The sequence below is a fragment of the Cyprinus carpio genome, chromosome B25 (assembly GCF_018340385.1).
Source record: "Cyprinus carpio isolate SPL01 chromosome B25, ASM1834038v1, whole genome shotgun sequence".
NCBI lineage: Eukaryota > Metazoa > Chordata > Actinopteri > Cypriniformes > Cyprinidae > Cyprinus > Cyprinus carpio.
Genome location: NC_056621.1, coordinates 24,433,391 through 24,449,710, shown reverse-complemented (window position 1 = coordinate 24,449,710; position 16,320 = coordinate 24,433,391). Strand labels below are relative to the sequence as shown.

General features: G+C 36.5%; 1 protein-coding gene across 1 annotated transcript in view; it reads right to left on the bottom strand.

The window, feature by feature from the left end:
- Positions 1-7,528: 7,528 nt before the first annotated feature.
- Positions 7,529-16,320, bottom strand: part of LOC122142358 (cytosolic sulfotransferase 1-like) — a 31,204-nt gene continuing 22,412 nt past the window's right edge. Inside the window, exon 2 of the transcript XR_006158565.1 lies at positions 7,529-7,594. The gene's annotated coding sequence lies outside the window, so the exon portion shown is untranslated. The remainder of the gene's footprint in view (positions 7,595-16,320) is intronic.

Sequence of the window (16,320 nt, the reverse complement as noted above, 5' to 3'; positions counted from 1 at the left end):
ACGCCACGCTCATCAAATAACAATGATTAGCAAGTGTGATAATTCGTGGGGGTTGATGAGGTAGTATGGGCGTGGGAAAAATAAGATGGGGCTAAGCGAGAAAAAAGTAAGTAATAAGGAAGAATAGGGGAGATGGGGGGGCTGCTAGTCATACATTTCTAAGCCCAGTAACATCGACAACACAACCGCTCCTCTCAGGCAAAAAAACAGACCAAATTCAGTGCAGCTGGAGTGGGGTTAAAGGTAGTTCATGGAGAGCTTGTGTGGGTCAGAGACTGAACGTGGGAAGCGCAGTGGCTCTGTGTGCGGATCATGAGTGACTGGGGGTGATCGGCGGCAGTTAGGAAGGGAATCAAACTGACTGAAGGCAACACTTCGGTTAGGGCTGGTTATACACTCTAAACAATGGTCCTGCCCCTCACGGAAGATTGATGTAGTGGACGAAGACCTTTCCACATGGGCATTATTCACACTACGCAGATAGGGGTATGAGTCAGGTTATATGAATCTAAAATCCATACCGATATGCCTCAAGGCACAGTGCAGACACATGCAATGAAGTGTGCACTACAAAGCTATGGTTCAGAGACAAAACACAGTGAAGATGAACAGTATGCCACAGTGGGCATGTAACACGAAATGAGGTGTACTAAGCAAATGATCCAAAATAAAACCAACATAAGATTTGTAATGAAAGATAACAACTGGAGGCACTCAATGGCTATGGATGACGAATGTACTGACACTACGTTCAACATAAATTTGACACTATGTAGTGTGATAGACACACGTTAGCGCCAGCGGGGCGCCAAGCATTGGACAACGTGCAACGTACCCGGTTAAAAAACAAAAGCAAAAAAAGTGTAAAAGAAAAAATGGTAACACCAGACAGTGTCTGCTCGATGTTTAATAAAGTTCCGATAGGAGGAAAAAACACAGAAAAAAAAACCTAAACCAGCGGCATAGCGAGTAATATAATATAGACTAGAAAATACTATTGACTACGCGGTGCGGCTTTCACGAGCACTAAGAGAACTGCCCAGTTTTATGAATGCTGAACAGACTCTATAGCACGCCGAGTGGATGGTAAATAGATGCCATGAGGATTCTGGTATATAACAAGAAAACAATAATAATAAAATATAGATAAAGGGTCTTTCCAGCATTAAAGGTAATTAACAATTACTTAGGTTTTATTTTTTTTCATTCAATCTTGTGTCGTTTATAAATTTGACTGGTAAATGAAGGATAAAGAAACTATATTATTAAAACTTGATTATGCAAAAAATTTTCTTTTGTCACATTATTGGAATATTGATTTTAAATCGATTAAATACCATAAATAACTGAATGTTTACTGAAAAATCTGGCTTTTATTTTTTTGTTAGCCATATGCTACCACCCCATACCCGTGAAAGCAAGTAAAGAAGGCTACGCCTTTAAACAATCAACTTTAGCATTTTGTTAGATTTAGCAATGACCCTTCATTAAGTTGATTATAAGAGAGACCTTTAGTTTAAATCGTGAGGACATTACTTATAACCTACCATCATTAAAAGGGGTCATTTTCAAAGATTATAGCTAAATCATACAGAGTTTTTAAAACTTAGATACGATCTTGTTTAAATAGGCCTAAATCTGGAGCGAATAATTATACAGTGCCTCACGTTTGATAAATACTGACAATAATTTCGTAAATCAGTGTACAGACAAATGTCTTTTGCCCAAGAAGTTATCTGTCAAAAAATAAAGGACAGGTAAATCTAATAACAAAAAATGCATGTTGTTTTATTAAAGGAATTTTAAAATATAAATTAAAATATAGGCCTAATATATATGAAAAATATTGACATTTTGTGCATATAAACCATGTAGCCTAGCTCACTAAAATAGGCTACCACTTTAATGCATGGGATGCAAAGTAAACCACAATTTCTTTTGAATAATATAACACATAATTCATATAATATAAACTAATACTGCACAAATCCTTTTAAATGTGTCAAATCTAAAAATATGGTTAAACACCATGTAGCTTAGAGAAAATATTAACACAGGCTCAGGCTTTGACATTTATCCTTGAATTCGTCCTAAGAAATGCACATAACTTCATAAGTACCAAACTTTCACTCTGTGAATATTTAAATATTAAAATATTTTAACTGTAGTGTTTGTCTTTCATTTTCCCCTGACTGAAGCCATTAAATGTAACACATCAGCGAGCCAAAGCTTGACGTCTATTTTCGAAAAAGGGGGCTCTGATGCGGTGCTGTTATGATAACTTGTGGTTAATAATGCCCACTAGGGCGCTCAAAAGGCTACAAATACACTTTGCAAGACTACGACGGCGTGGGTACGTGTCGTGGTAGAACTGACTTTTTGGATGACACTACCTACTGTAAAGTCATAATTGCCCTATAGCCTGAATGACAGATGATTTACTCATAGAGGCCGAGTCGCAAAACTGTGTACCAGGAGGCCGCAGAAACCTATCCACCAGCCAGTCCCCACTCTTCATTCAGCATTAATCAGACGCATAGACACACGATATGTGGTAAACAAGTGTACAAAAAAATGGTGTGAGTAAAATTTTTAAACTAGTTGAGTGCAGACTCAAAGGGGTATTAATCTAGATCACAGTATGGAATTGCGTACTCATCATTCTTTAATTAATAATCGTGTCATTTTTAGTTTCCGATAGTGTATATGGCATATATAAACGTGTTATATTCTATATTACTTCATACACTGAACTAACATGTAGGCAAAGTGGGGCATTACTGACACATCCTATATGAATACAAGTTAAGTCAAATTTTAGTCACGTATAGCGCTTTTCCACAATACCACATAATTATACAAAGACAGCTTTATTAAGACATAAACTATATACTGGTTATGTCCTATAATAGTTAAATGTGCTAAGGTTTAGCCCTTTATTAAGTTCTTGATTGGCTCTTACTTCATATTTAGATTAAATGTTGAAAACTATAGATTTAAGCTAGAAAACAAAATGTGTCAGATTCTTACAGTTTTTTTTTTTATGCTCACTTATTAAATGCAGTCCAAGCATACACTGGCTTAATCATAGCATAGCGACCAGTTGGTTGGAAATATGATGGATGGCAAACAGTTCATTTTTAACGAGAAAATATATATTATAAGCCTTCTGGCAACTAATCGCATTTAAACTGAATAACAAATAGCCACGAGACTCAATTATGAAAGCACTCAAAACGTACCAATGTATTATTGGAGGGAAGGCATACAAACAGTAATCACAATAGTATACTGATCGACAGTCGGTTTATCTTCTTATGGATTGATTACTGATCAACTTGACTTGATAAGACCACTTTTCAAGAAATAGTATTAAACCACAATAAACAAAACGAATTACCACTTAGCAGACCTAACATCTATAGGTACATCTATTTCTAGCCTGTCCCTTCACCGATCCAATGCTACAACTATTAAACTCATTAAATTTTCCATGACCTTCTAAGGATACCAATCCTGTTAAATACCATTTACCTGTACATAACTCAAGACTATAATAAATCAATACAAAATTCTTAACGTCTGAGATCCACAACCTTAATAATACACGCGAAAAAATGCACAAAGACTAACTTTAGAAAAAATAACTGAAATTTAAAAATTGTACTCAAATGACATAAAAAGGCACATACTTTTAAATGCCAATCTCATGACATCAGGTGAGTAAATTGTTATACCCTAATGACATCAGACAAACAATCTAGTAATATATTGTAATATATTTAATTGTTGCACAAATTATATTGAGAGTCAAAATGCATAAAGCGGAACGGAAAATGTCCACATCTTTCATTTGGTTTGCCGCATAGTCTCTTCATACACAACATCATGGGATTGACATAGCTGAGTGAAATGATTAACAAAACCAGAAATCACCTAAACCCTCTCCTGTGTAACAAACACAGCTTAATGATTCATTATGAACCAAAATATTTTAGATATAGAATCAATTTCTTATTCATAGGTCCTATGAAGATTATGAGTCCGTATTGACATGTGTTCAAAATGTGTTGCGCATAATGACAGCTAAACGTATATTTTAAATATTGTCCATAACAACAACACTAAGACAGAACAACATTAAAGCATGGACGACATGTTAACATTCTGCTAGAATATGGATTAGCTAACAATGAATTAAAATCGTAATATTTGTTCAAAATGACTCTCATTTATAGAGGCTGTTTCTTTTTTCTATGGCTGCCAAAAGATGGGCGATTGTTTTAGGCTAATCTACAAGATAAATTATTTTAACAACGATCAATATTTCATATTCCTGTATGCGCTAAACAAGACACTAATAAGCAGGATTTAAGTTATACTTATAATTGTTCCTTAAAAACACGCCTAATTCGTATACAGGTCCTTCTCAAAAAAATTAGCACTATTGTGAAAAGATTGCTTATTTCCTATAATTTAATGATAAAAATTAAACTATTCATATATTTGATTTTACTATTCATTGCAAACACCAACTGAAATATTCAAGGGTCTTTTATTGTTTAAAACTGATGATTTTGGCATGCAGCATCATGAAACCAACCCAAAATTCCTATCATCACAAAAAATTAAGCTATATCATGAAACAGGATTTCATCTAAACGACTATTAACCATAATCATCTGAATCAACATAAATAACTCGTAAACACCCTGCAAAAAGATGTACCTGAGAGCTTTTAAAAACTCCTGAAAACAGCACTGGTATCAATGTACTCAAAGAAACAGGCAATCAGGGTAAGACATGCCGACCTGATCACCCTCAAGCGAGAGGAGTAGACACCAGAAAGATGATACATGAACAGAATAATGCTGTTTCCCAGAGTGGCTGTATGCAAGGCACCTCATTGTGGAGTCTGTAGGAAGGAAAAAGTTGGCAAAAACAACAGGCTGCACAACGAGAAGAGGTGACCCGGACGCCTGAGGAAGATGTGAATAGAAGGAACGCGATTCCCTATACATTGGGGGACCTGCTGTAAGCAGACAAGGAGAAGGGAGACTGAGTCTGAACCGTAGAACCATCCAAGAAGACACACCATAGCACCGGACGTGTGCTTTATGAACACAGAAACAAAGCGTCCAGAAGTCGCATGACCTTGGCTAAGAACTAAAAAAGACAGATGTAAGCAGCACTGGGACAGTATGCTCAGTGTCCGCAGTACTTTTTAATTGGATGAAAGTCAAATTGTGCGCTGTGAACATTCGGAAATCAAGGTGCCAGATTCCTGAGAAGAAGACTGGGGAAAGGAAGAAATAGCCAAAATTCCCTGAAGTCCCAGTAGTACTAATTACCCACATTCAGTGATGGTGGCTGAAGGTAGCATGTCAGCTGTGTAGTGTTGGTCCACCGTGTTTTATCAGGCATAGGGTCAATGCAGCCTACGATACACAGGAGATTATTATGAACGCTAGTCTATGCTTCCTCCCTGCTCGCAATAAGCTTTATAGGAGATGAAGATTTGGTTTTTCAAGCATGACCTCGCCCCCGCCCCTGCTCACAGTGCCAAAAACACTGGTATAATGGTTTACCTGACACATGGTATTACTGTGCTACAATTTGGGCTGCCGAACTCTCCTTGTACCTGACACCCCATAGACGGAAATCTGTAGGGATAGATGCTGACTCCGAGGAAGTATAGAGACGCAAGACCCCAACACTCTGTATGAGCTTAAGGCCGCTATGCGAAGCATCCAATAGGGCCTTACCATAACAACTCATCATTCACAGATACCTACTATGAAAGAACTTTAATTTTTATACCTTACTATTGAGTAGAAATAATAGAAACTTATTTATGTCGACATATGCTAAATTTATTTTAGAAGGACTCTGAGTACAAAACAAGACATCTACAAAGGCGAACAGACAAATTGTGATCTTATGAGCAAGACTTCCTGTTTTCCTAACATTATTCCAACAAAAAATAATAAAACATATAATAAAATTAAAACCAAGTAAACAAGTTAAATGTAAATATATATTTAAATATAACTAAAATCATCTATAAGGCTATTTAGTATGGTTTTTATTACCTTTTCTCAGAAGACCGATGGACGATCAACAACAGTTTTTTGGGATGTAGAGTAGTTAGCCATTGGATGTCTTTCCTCACCTTGGAAGGCTGTCACTGCCACAATCCTTTATGGGACATCTTCAGGAAAAACAGACAGTCCAGATAGTTGCATTATCCTCTTCATCTCCCTACAAGGCTTCTTGGAAAAGAAAGGAAAATAGTGATACAAAAAGCTCAGAGAAGCAGACATAAAAATAAAGAAATAAATCAACTTTTAGGAAATTGTTGCCCAAATGAAAATGTGGTCCTAAAACTCCCTCCGTTATGTCCTCATAGCGTATGTAGCGGAAATATTCCTTTCTTTGTGTTCCTTCCAGTAACCTTTACATGGTCATACCAAGAGCCCCAACCTACTGTACAAACATGTAGAAGACCGACAGGATAACCAAGGATTCCAGATTAAACATTATTTCATTCCTACGTTAGTGAAAAACAAGTAAGGTGAAACAATGAAAAGAGCTGTATACTTGTGTTTAGTCGATGGATAGGTTCACCCAAAAATGTAACACTGTCTCACATTTTTTTCGTCCAGATAATGAAAGTCAGTGGGTTTATATATTTTGCATTGCCATGTACGAAAACCGCTGACGTGTTTGTCAAAATGTTTGCGTATTGTTTCCCAAAGAAAAAACGTCAGTACACAGATTTGGAAGGACTTGAGGTGATTAAGATGAGATCAGAAGTTTTCATTTGTTTGTAAATTTATATTTACATAATGTAGTTATCTCACATTGTCCCTTCATGAACTCTGAATGTATCCATCCCAAGGTCCTGGCTCTGGCTGGGTAAGGTTCATGCGATCCACAGTGGAAGTAGCTTACAAGGTTAACCATTAGCATTACGGGCCATATGCATGACCTGGAAAAACAGAGTACTCGTGGAAATGATTTGGCAGTACTCAGTGGTCAGATTACAGTTCACGGGTGTTTTTCTAAAATTACAAGGATGAGTGCCTTTTATGAACAATCCGAGTTAATAGAATTACTTTTGTTTTTTATCTTCTGTGTTGGGGAGGGAGACGTGACAATAATCCCAAATTTGACCCTGTGTTTGAAGTTTTTTTTTTTTTTAAGTTGGTTTAAATTAATTTATAAACCTTGCATTTATTTCCCCAGAGTCCTTAGGGCACTAGTTGAATGGGCAGATGAGTTTTTGATGACCGCTCGTTGGGTTCCATCTGTTTCAATTAAGTTCACGCCCTAAATGAAGCATAAATATAAATGAAGTTTGTATGTACACAGGTGCAATTGACCATATACTTCATTTAACACAAAACATGTGATGATGATAGATGCAACATGGCACTGAGTTGTTAATGGGTACCTGATGGTATGGGTGGAGGAGCACAAATCGACCAGAAATGGATATACGGACAGCTTTTTGGCGCTCTCTTGCACACACTCAGCATCCTTCAGTGGTGCAGCATGAAGATTCTACTATCCTCTTGAGTCCAGGTTGTGCCTCACCACCAGATACAAAATTAGAACCATAGCTCTCAACCAGGGGCCAGATCCCACTAGGGGGCCTAGCGAAGCAAACCTCTAACGAAATGAATTAAAATTTTTAATAAGGTAAATTATTAATAATATACTAAAATAACTCTAATCACACAATTAACAATAGTATAAATAACGCTAAAAAATAAAAATAAAAAAAAAAAAAACTAAAAAAAAAAATGTAAAACCAAGGTGTCCATGTCATTACGAATCGTTTAATAAACCAGACGCCAACCGATCTAAAATATTCCCTCACAGTTACATAGTCAAGACTTAATGAAATTTATTCACGGACTAACAATAGATAACAATCAGAAAAATTACATAAACAAAATGTAGATTCTAACAGCGTCTAAGACTTTTAGTTGGGTATCCATAGCACCCAAATAGAACTGTCAGTGTTTACAACGATAGGACAGGAAGAGCTGAATACCTTATTCATCGCATCTAAACCTGTTTTTAGATCCTTTACCCCCTAAATTACTGAAAGAGTTTTGTTTACCCTGTAGGACGGAAAAACCGCTTCTTAATATTATTAACTAGTCGGTATTCTTTAGAGATCACTAAATCCCCAAAAACTAGGGATGCAAAGGTTGCACGGCCAAAAATAGGTTGTTGGTCTTTTTTCCGGAAGGCGCGCTAGGCGTGCACAGAGCTACAGTGTAATCATTTGGATATCATGTCATTTGTGTGGAAGTAATTTCAAATATGTGCGCAGGACAGGGCAGCCGTTCCAGGCACTGGAAAGTGCAGAGTTATTGCTGAGGCAAAGATAGCAGGAAGCGAAACAGCTACTGCACACAATAAGAGCCCCTTTCCCGGATCGCTGAAGTTGCGTGGTGTACTTGTTCCTGTTCCCGTGCGGTCCTCGCGCTGCACAAGCAGATACCATAGGACAGTAAAGAAATGGACACAGCGAACCCATTGAAACTCAATTGAGGACAAGTGAAGCGGAGGCCTCCAAGATGGCGTCCTGCTAAGTTTGCCTTTTATCGAGCTCTGCTGACAAATCATCTTTTAACAGCCAAAGTACACTATTACAATTCGTTCAGTGTATTTGATTACATAAATACTTCATATTTGTCTCTCGATAACGTAAAGATGAAATCTTCTGCAGACAAAAGAAAAGAAAAGGAAATGTCTCGCGCTTTACGTGTGTCCGAGAATGTGAGCTTCCACAACTATTCGTCTCCCACTGATATCCTCTTATCTACTCCACCCCCGGAGAGCCCAGGTAAGCCCCCTTCAAAGAAAGGCAAAGCAGAAGATGACACCGTGATTTCCACTCTCTCACAGCTGATAAACAATCGCTCGGATGACCTGGAGAAAATGATTGGTGAAAACGCTCTCAAAATTGAAGGGCTAAAAAAGACGGTGGACTTTGTTGCTGAGTTGAATGATATTAAGGGGAAAGTCGGCCATGTAGAAGCTAGACTAAATACTGAAGAAAAGAAGATGGAGCTCTGCGAAACAAGAATTGCTGACTTGGAGAGATACTCTCGCCGCTGGAACCTGCGTTTGCATGGAGTACCTGAAAAGGGAAATGAAAATGTCAGAACCGAATCTATCCGCATTTGTCAGGCCACCTTTCCAGAGGAGAGCAAAACTCTTCCAGATAGAATTGACACTGTCCACCGCATTGGGAAGAGGCTTCCGAATATTTCAAAGCCGCGCGCGATCATTATTCAGTTTTCCTCACGTGTGATGAGAGATGGTGTGTGGAGGGCGGCGAAATTGTCAGAGTTCCTGCGGGCGAACGGTTTTCGATTCACTGAGGATCTCACTCACTGCCTTTGACAGAGAACGGAGGCGGTTGCTATGGCGGCTATTGAAAAGGCCCGCAAGGAGGGGAAAAGGGCACATTTTGTCGGTCACCGTGCATTTATTGAAGGCTCTGAAATTAACCCTATGTAAGCCTGTTCAGACTGTTCTTCTCATTCCAAGAGAGCTTTTCGAGCTCCTTTTCGTTATGGAGCAGGACTTTTGATGGCTGTTACAACACTTGACCTGACTTTGTAGTCAGCTGCTTATGCGTTGTCAACCTCAACCTTTTTTGCTGTTCTTTGTTAAGAGTTATTTTTGTATGTCTATTTCAGTTATTTCTCTCAATGCCAGGGGTCTAAGAGACATCACTAAACGGAAGGCTTTGTTTTTTATATGCCAAATCGTTCAAAACTGATTTTTGTTTTTTTCAAGAGTCCCACTCCGTTGCCAGTGACACTTCCTTTTGGAAAAATCAGTGGAACAATGATGTTTGGATGGCTCACGGTTCGGAGCTTTCAGTTGGAGTTCTGACTTTGAAAAACCTTTTTGCTGGGGAGGTTTTGCACTACTTTAGCGACCCGAATGGACATTTTCTGCTTTTGGTTATTTGTTTAAACAACATTGTGGTAATACTAATTAATATCTATGGGTATAATAGTTCTCATGAGAATGATCTACTGATTGATGCGATAGAAGGGAAAATTCTGCTGTGGCTTAATGCATACCCAAATGCCTTAGTTTTCATTGGTGGGGACTTTAATATTGTACCTGATAATAATCTCGATAGACTGCCACCTAAACAGACTGCCTCTGCTAATTCTAAATTAAAGATTTTAATGGATAAATTTGATATTATTGATATTTGGAGGGAAACATTTCCGAATACTAAGTCCTATACTTGGAGTAACAAAAATTGTTCCAGACAGTCCCGAATAGACTACTGGCTTGTTTCACAAGCTGTTAGGGACTTAAATGTTCTGTTAGCATTCTCCCTTCACCCATGACTGATCATAAAGCAACTCTTATTCAGTCCCCTCTATCTTCGCTTATCTCTTCTTCAAAACCTAGAGCCTCTTATTGGAAACTTAACTCTTCTTTACTTAAACATGACCAATTAAGGAAAAACATTTTATATTTGATTGGATATTACTGGATCAAAGCACATAAGGAAAATAAATTCAGCCTCAATTGGGAATTACTTAAACATGAAACTAGCAAGTGTGCTAGGAATTTTGGCAGCCTTCTAGCTAAACGTAAAAGACTTGAAGAGGAGTCAGTCATTTCCAAAATAATGACTCTCTCTGGTAAAATGCAGGTTGGTTTGTCAGAAGCTGAATTGGCAGAATTCATTGATCTGCAAACTCAGTTAGATTCAATGTATAAGAATAAGGCAGAGTGCGCTTTTATTCGCTCTAGAAAAAGGTGGTTAGAGCAAGGAGAACAAAGTACGGTGCATATATTTTCAGAATGGAAAAGAATAATTTTAGAAATCTAACTATTAACTCTTTAAATGTAAACGGTAAGATAAGTTCTGATCCTAAGGAAATCGGCACATTTTGTGCAAACTTCTACTCAAATCTGTACGACTCTAAATATTGCAAAGACTCTGCTTTGTCTTTTTTCCAATCTCTGAAAAATGTTAGGACATTATCTAATGCAGATAAGAGCACCTGGGATAGGGATATATCTATTGATGAAATAATTGAGTCTATTGAAGCTCTTAAGAACAATAAGTCTCCGGGCACAGATGGGCTGACAGCCGAATTGTATAAAAATTTTGCTATAGAGTTAGCACCTTTTTTTTCTTGAAACTTATTTGGAGAGTATTGCGTCTGAGACACTTCCACCTACTTTATCACAGGGATTACTTACTTTAATACCCAAACCTAAGAAAGACATTCTTTTGATTGATAACTGGCGTCCAATTTGCTTATTAAACTGTGATTATAAGATTTTAGCTTTGTTACTGGCCAAAAGACTGAAAACTGTTTTGAGTACAATAATAGACGAGACTCAATCAGGTTTCATCCCAAAGAGGCATATTGCTAACAATATAACGCCTTGTTTTAGATTTGTTGGACTATGATGAACTGATTAGGGATGAAAGTTTTATTCTTTTTTTAGATTTTTATAAAGCCTTTGACTCCCTTGAACATGAATTTATTTTACAATTCCTGTATAAATTTGGTTTTGGTGATTTCTTTTGCAAAATTGTCCGTACGTTATACAAAAATGGAAACTGCTCAATTAATCTGAAATCTGGCACTTCTCCAAGGTTTAATATGTTTAGAGGGGTGCGCCAGGGTTGCCCGTTATCGCCTTATTTGTTCTTGATAGCCGCTCAACTCCTTACTACTTCCCTGTTGCATAGTCAATTACTAGGGATTAATATAGCAGATAAACACATTATTATAACTCAATTAGCTGATGATACCACACTCTTTTTAAAAAAACGACTTGCAGATCCCTATCGCTCTTGATCTTATTAAAGTGTTCTCGAAAGCATCTGGCCTTTCTTTAAAATTTAGATAAATGTGAACTTCTTCCCTTAAAAATCTTTGTTCTGCTCCATTCCTGCACAATATTCCTGTTAAGTCTCAAGTGAATTATTTGGGTGTTACAATTTGTAAAGATGTTAAAACAAGAGGAAAATTAAACTTTGATCCAGTAATTACTAAAGCTAAGAAAAAAATTAATTCCTGGCTCCAAAGAGACTTGTCTTTACGAGGAAGGGCTCTCCTTGCCAAAGTGGAGGGTATTTTTAGATTGACCTACCCTGCTCTTTCTTTGCATGTGGATAAGACATTTTCTGTAGAGATTGATAGAATGCTTTTCGATTTTTTATGGAAACACAAAAGACATTACATCAAAAAATCTGTTGTCATAAATAGCTTTGAACATGGCGGTTTTAACTTTCTTGATTTTGCTTCCTTAAACAATACGTTTAAGATCAATTGGTTGAGGCAGTTCTTGAATGATTCTGATTCCTTATGGAATGCTATTCCCAATTATATTTTTTCTAAAGTTGGTGGTCTTCCCTTTCTGTTAGTATGTAATTATAATATTTCTAAATTGCCCATCAAATTGTCAAATTTCCATAAGCAGGTACTTTCTGGCCTGGCACTTGATTTACAAACATAATTTTAGCCCCCACAGGTATTTTATATGGAATAACCATGATATCCGTTACAAAAATAAAACACTCTTCTTTTCAGATTGGTTTAATAATAATATTCTTTTGGTTTCTCAACTTGTAAATTCAAATGGTCATTTGTTTTCTTATTCTGAATTCTTAACTAAATATTGTATTCCAGTCACCCCACGAGACTTTGCCATAGTGATGGATGCTATCCCCAGTGGAGCTATTGCACTTTTGAAAAACTCAGGCGATTCTTTACTTTCTTCTACCTCCTGGTTACATCCTTGCGAGACAGTAATAGGGAAGATCTGTTTTTTATCTAGTCCCTCTCTTAGGAATAGAAAGATTAGACAACTTTTTCAGAATGATATTATTACTGTCCCTTCTATAATATCATATTGGAGTAATTGTTTTAATGATATTCCTTTGGAAGAAAGTGTGGTCTCTGTCCAACAAATATCTAATCACTAATAAGGTTAAAGAGGTATCATTCAAAGTTGCTACACCGATTTTACCCAGTCAATCTTTTTATCAAAAAAATGTTTCCAGAGTTGGATCCCCTATGCTCCTTCTGTGGAGTGGAAGACGAGTCTATACCTCACCTTTTTTGGGATTGTGTTCATGTAGCTACTTTTTGGGAAAAATTTTGCCTATTTATACGTGCTTCCTTGTTAGTCAATTTTTCTATGGGGTTTAAGGATGTGTTATTTGGTTCTTATAACTCAGACAAAAATCTGAAAGACAAGTATTTTCTTGTAAATCTTTTTATTTTTCTAGCCAAGTTTTCTGTACACAAGTGTAAATTTTTGTCTGTCAAACCTCTTTTTATTGTCTTTTGCAATGACCTTAAATATTATTTGAGTACTATATCTTCTTCCAACAATGCCAAAGCTTTAAAATCAGTTACATTATGCACAAAGTATAATATTTATGCTTTTTTATAATGTAAACAAAAGGGGCTCAAGGCATGTCTATCTCTCTTTAATTTATCTAAAGGATATGTTACCCCTGGCTCAATTATTATAATTATTTTGTAAATGTTTTATTTTTATTTTGTTATTATTTTGTTTTACTTTTGTCTATTTTACTTGCTTTTTTACTTTACTTGCTCTATGTCTACTGTTTACAATTATATTATTTTTTGGTTTTTGTAGATGAAACTGTAGTTTGTTTGTTATGTCCCTGTTCAATAAAAAAAAAGAGACAAGTGAAGCCCATTTTTTAGCGATTTTTAGCACTTCCATTTCTGACGCGCAGACTCAAAACTAAGCTTGATGACGTCAGCAACTTGTCTGACAGATGTATAATCTTCTAGTAGCTGTGCGTGCAAACTGCCATCGTTAATCTTGCAGAGACGGCGAGCTTGCGCGGGGAGTTATTTGGCGTGAGTGAGCAGGAGTAAGTATTCTGATTAATTATTTGTATAGTATTTAAAATGTAACGCCAGTACGCCATATATCTCTTGACGTCCCCCCGATTGCCTGCGAGCTTCTCCTCCTGTCTGTACGGTAATTTCTCTACTGTGCGACAGAGAGTCGAGTGGTTATGACGCAATCGTTAGCCTATTTTTACAAAAACTGTTTCTTCTACGGGGCCATAATGTAACATAGAAGGTAATGGAGCCCTTTATACATTGTTGTGTATCTTAGAAATAAATAATGGACACATGGAGTCTTTAAACAACCCTCAGATGTAAAGTTATTCGCTGTCAAAGTGACGCCAAAATGAATGGGAGTCAATGGGATGCTAACGCAAGTGAAGTTCTGCTACAAGATGGCGGCACGCGGCCGACTTCAACTTCCGGTCGACTTCCTTGCCCCCTGGCAGATACAGTGAAGGGATGTTTAGCTCAACTTCTCATGTGTTGGATGAGAAACGGAAAGGACTAAAAGTTTTTTTTTTTTTTTTTTTTTTTTTGTAAAGTAGAATTTGCACACACGTTTGAGAAGCCAGAAGTAACTGTCAGTTCTGTATAGGATGATTATTTTTATTTTACCTTAAAATTACATTGACTTAATTTGATTTAAAAATCACCTTCTGTAGCACACAAAAAAAAGTGTTTCATTCATCCAATTAAAAAATTTTAGGGTAATGAATCACATCTATATTTTTTTAACTTGAGACAATAGTTATTTATTTTTCATTGGCTCAAGTAAAAAAAAATATAGATGTGAATCATTACCCTATTTTTTTTTTTTTTTTTTTTTTAAATTGGACGAATGAAACACTTTGGCATCTTTGTTTTATTCGCACCAACATTATTTGATTTTAACATTTTGGAATAATTTATTTATATAGCATACTTTTATTTAGTCTCACTGGTTGTGTTGTGAAGGGACAAAGTTCACTCAGCTGTCTGTAAAGCAGGCACAAAAATCACTCAGCTGTAGTGCTGTCAAAAGACCCAGTATTTCGGTTCCAGTACCCGGTCACCCCCGGTCAAAACCCGGTTCTTGACGCATACAGCGCTATGATTTCCGCGAAGCAGAAAACGTGAACGGAATCTCAAAATCCAGTCATGAAAATGAAACTTACATTTTAATATGGATAGTCACGGAATTTGTCAAAGTTAGCATAATCAAATCAAATCTCCATATGGACCAGTATCTGTAAATGTTAAGCCGCAAAAGTTGGTTGAAATATGAATCCTGCATGTTCTGCGCGTCTCTGTGTGAATGAATGAATGGCAGAGACGTTTACTACATAGACTGAAGCGCGTGATGCTTGCAGTAATTTCAGCATCTGCCGTCTCAATGAGGACATTGACACAATTTAAAGGTATTCACGGCAACCCAGGGTTTCCCACACATTGATTTATTACAATATCAAAACTGACCGCCACAAATAGATTTTCCAAAAGGCTTTGACTTCATTGAATAAACATGACGTTGCACTTTTCAAAATCAAAACTGATGCGGCGGGTGTTTTTTATATCACTGTATTTCAGAAAGAAACCGACTGTAGTTAGAAAATTTTCGATTTCATTTTCATTTCATTTTGAATGTATTGTTTGATAAGGCAGCGTTTGTGAGCTCAGCGCTGCTTTGCAGCTGTCGCCGGAGAATCCTGTATCTCTCCCGCTCTTAAAGCGCCTCCTGCTGGCAGAAAATGAATTTGCATATATATGTATATATGGGGGCGGGGGAGTGTAAGGCTGTGGGAAACACTGCAAACCCGTCAAAATAAAAGTTCATTTTTACATAAAGGCATTATGCTAGAAATATTACTATTATTTAGTAGAATGTATGTGATACTGGTACTACTGTTAAAACAATTAATAAAACTTTATTTTTTAAAGAAAAATTACACAATATTTCTTCCATGTTTTAATTTTAATAGCAAATCCCCTTTATTTAACAAAAAATAAAATGTGTTTAAATTTCATTAATTAAAAGACAAATTAAATTTGGGTGAAACTTGTTTACTGTTTTTCATAATTATATTACTTATAGAAAAACAACACAATTGTAAATAAGTATAAAGAATGACATTGGTTTCATTTTAAGTGATAAAAAGTTTTTTTTTTTTTTTTAATTAGCATATTTTTGTGTATTGCTTTGGTACCGAAATTGGTACCGAGAACCGTGGATTTTCACTGGTATCGGTACCGAATACTGAAATTTTGGTACCGTGAAAACACTACTCACTGGTAAAGGCCTTTTTTTTTAATTTAAAACCAAATTTAAAAACTAAAACAAATACTGAATGCTGATTAAGAAACATCTTATTGAATGTGTGTTGATTGTGTTGTTTGGATTGAAGAACTATGCAGTTGTTGCCTTTAATTT